Genomic DNA, 3769 nt, shown 5'->3' on the forward strand with positions numbered 1-3769 from the left:
CCCCCCCCCCCCCCCCCCCCCGCTGCCCTCAGAGGGAGGGTTTGCTCTTCCGGTCTTCTCCCGGCCCTGCCATTTCCTACTGTTGTCCTCGGCATGCGTTCCACACGGTGGGGCCTTTCCCTAAAAGTTAGAAATAAAATCTTAGACTGACATAGCCAGTGGGAAGGAGTATTTTGGGAAGTCAGGGAAATATTGATTAATGCGACATAAAAAAACAATTGCAAAATAAAGGTGGTTTAAGTCATAAAGACAGGGAAAGACTTGTGCCTTTAAAAAGTGATCACTTCATAATGGAATGACCTGGAAGCATCTTTGAATAGATGAAAGTCAGGGCAGGCAAAGCCCCTCCGCCTCGTGTCACCCGCTGTAGCCACCACAGCAGCAGAAAGAGTTAAAGCAGGTGAAGCAGGCAGTTTTGTTCCGAGAAAGCATGTAACAAAAGAAACTTGATATTCTTCCTGCATTTACAAGGATCTGTGCAGTAGCTAGGAGCTAGAATTAATAAAGACAGTGGATGGAGACTTCGTGTATTTCCATGCTGCACTAAGTATATCAATCTCAGGATAAGAGAGCCACTACTCTGACTGCAGTGTCTTGGACCTTGTGAGGAGTGGACTGGCAGGAGATACAGGAGAAATTCAGTAGGCAACACATCAGAAGAATCTGGATGGGGACAACTGCCTTAGCTGTGTGTGCTGTAGGATTTTAGCAACTCCCAGTGGTGATGGTTTAGAATTAATGCCTGAATAAAGTCTGCCTAAAAATTGCAGTCTGTTGCTCAATCATACAGTAAATATTTTTTGAGCCCCCACTTTGTGTTTCCTGCAAAGACCATGATGAACAAGCATAGTCCCCACCTTCAAGAGGTTCATGAGGGAGCCTGGTAGACACACAGCCATAAATACAGTGTCGTGGGGACTGTAGGTAACAAAGAATTTGGTGGGCCTTCATCCCTGGTTCCTGGGAGGTAACCTGCAAGCCCTTGGGATTTCCCAGGGACTGGAAGGTCTTTCATTCCTGATGGGACCCTCCCACTACACCTGACACCTAACGCAGTCAAATGACTCAGGAGGGGGCTCCCTCTTGCCAGAAAGATCAACCACTGGATTAGAGGCTAGGGGCTTGAGCCGTACGATATCAGCCTGCCCTCTGGGGAGGGGCGGGGGCTGGAGATAGAATTCAGCCCCTGTGCCACACCTCAATCAAGCATGCTTATGTAATGAAGCTTCAATTAAAACTCTGACAGTAAAGCCTGGGTGAGCTCCCGTGGTTGTCAATACTCTGTGTATCGTCACACATGGATGTGTCAGGAAGACAACACATCCCTGAGGATGATCGTACCCTCCCCACCATCCTGGACTTCTCTCTATGCATCTCTTCTTTTGCCTGGTTAAGTATAATGCTTTCAGTGAGTTCTGCAAGCTTTTTTAGTGAATTATTGAACCTGAGGGTGTCTCCGGGGACCTCCAAACTTGCAGCTGGAGTCAGAAATGTTGGGCAGACTTAGCATTCTGGAGTCCTGTACTCAACCTGAGAAGCCTGGCCTGACTCTGAGTAGGCTGCAAAAAAGGAAATGTAGGGTGCCATATGCACATAAAAGAGGTTCACATGATCCAGTCTGGGTGGGGGGAGAGATGCCAGGGAATGTGCCCTGGAAAAGTTATCCCTGGCACTCGAAGGCCAGATAAGCATTTAAGCTCAAGGTAAATCTTTAGAAAAGCAGAGTCAATTCCATAAAGGATGTGTAGCTCTCAGCAAACCATTGTCCTTGTTTTTTTAAGGTCTCAGGTTAGCAAAATATTCTGGTTTTGCCTAGCAAGTGTCCCCGAGCTCAGTGTAGCCAGCCAACAACTGAAACACAATTCCAGGCCCTCAGGAACACAGAGTCAGCAAATGGCCAACCACACCTCAAACGGGTGCCATCTTTGTTAGGATGAGCTGTTGGTTATAGCATAGATCAAGGTGAAGACTGGGGCTCGTCCAGTCCAATTGTGTAGGATTCCTTTGGTGGAAGAAAGATCTTATTAACCTCTCTTTGCAGTGAGAAATTACCAGGCACTGAGAGTTCATAAGATTTATTTAAAGTAACCTGTAAGTTAATTCTCAATAGAGGAGCGGAGGCCATCAAAATCTTATTTAGCAATGATTGTCCTCAATTACCTTTTTCTGAAGACTCCTATTTAGGATGCACTTCCTGAGTAAATGCATATTATTTCCCCCTTCCCTGCCCTTCAAAACATACTCTCCTATAGAAACTAGTAAAACAAAAAATCTCAGGTGAAAGTGGCTGAGGAGACCTAAATTGTTTACCCATAATGACATGCTTCAGCATTTACTTACAACTCTGTGTTGAAATGATCATCTAAGGTGTGACTTTCTCACCTTGTCCTACCCCACACAAGAAAAAGGACCATGCTTGGACTCTCAGCCCTCAGCAAAGTGACATGGCAGCTACTCAGTAAATATCTGTTCAATCAAGTGATGGTAAGTAATAACTTGAAACAAAAATAAACCTCTATTAATATAATTTCTGGTACCAGAACATAGCCTTGTTTTGGGTTAATTCCTGTCACCCGAGTGCACCACAACCTGGGTTTTAAATGGTTGGTTGTCTGTTCCATGTCCCCAGTGCTCACACCAGCAGCTACTGCTGTGTCTCCTCCTCCTCTTCCTCCTCCTCCTCGCCTCATTCATTTATTCAACAAATATGTATTGAGCACTCAGCTCTCATTGCTGGGGATACGACTGGGAACAAAATCAATGAAATCCTTGTCCCGATGGAGCTTATATTCGCATGGAGGAGACAGGGTCAGCGCCAGCATATCGAGAGTATTAAACAGTGGCAATGCTAAGGACATGAAGCAGAGACAATGATGAAGCTGCGTTGCTGGGGAAGGAGGCAATTTTAGGAGAAGAGCCAGAGGGGCTCTCACAGTTGTACAAAGACCTCTGGTAAGAGGAGGGGGTGAGCCAGCTGGACTCCAGGAAAGAGTCCCACCCAGGGAACATGGTAAGTGCACACATTCTGAGGTGAGAAGCTGCTCACATACTCAAGGAGAGGCAAAGACATCAATGTGGGTGGGAACAGTACAAGCAGGCCATGACAGCAGAGAGGGAATGGGCACGGCCCAGAGGACTGTATCTGCCTCCAGACGGCCACTGGAAGGTTTTGAGGTGTGTGCCGTAGCCTGACACATGTTAACAAGATGGCGCACACCTCTGGACCGAGAACAGTTTGAAAGGGACAGAGGAAGGTAGGGAGACCTACAAGGGGCTGTTGCCAAAGTCCAGGCAAGAAGGGAGGACGGCTGGGACCAGGGTGGCAGCTGTGAAAGTGGAGAGACATGGTCAACTCTAGCTAGGATTTGAAGGTAGAAGACAGGATTGGCCTGACAGATCAGACATAGGATGCAAGCAAGACAGGAGTCAAAGATGATTCCAGGTTTGGCCCCAACAACTGGAAAGATGCCACTTACGGAGATGGGGAGGCCAAGGGAAAGGCTGAGCACAGAGCAGATGTAGGAGGAGAACAGCAGGACCTCATATATATATATATACACACACACAAACACACATATAATTGATACATAACATATAATGTGTATATATAACTATATAATGTATAATATCTCATGTATAATTGGCATATATACCATTGAGCTAGATGATAGATAGAAATACAGACAGACAGGCAGATAAATAAGGAGAGGTCTAGGCTGGAGATAACAATTTTGGAATTATCAGCATAGAGAAGGCATGAGTTCACCAA

Source organism: Suricata suricatta, chromosome 14 (genome assembly GCF_006229205.1).
Source record: "Suricata suricatta isolate VVHF042 chromosome 14, meerkat_22Aug2017_6uvM2_HiC, whole genome shotgun sequence".
Lineage (NCBI taxonomy): Eukaryota > Metazoa > Chordata > Mammalia > Carnivora > Herpestidae > Suricata > Suricata suricatta.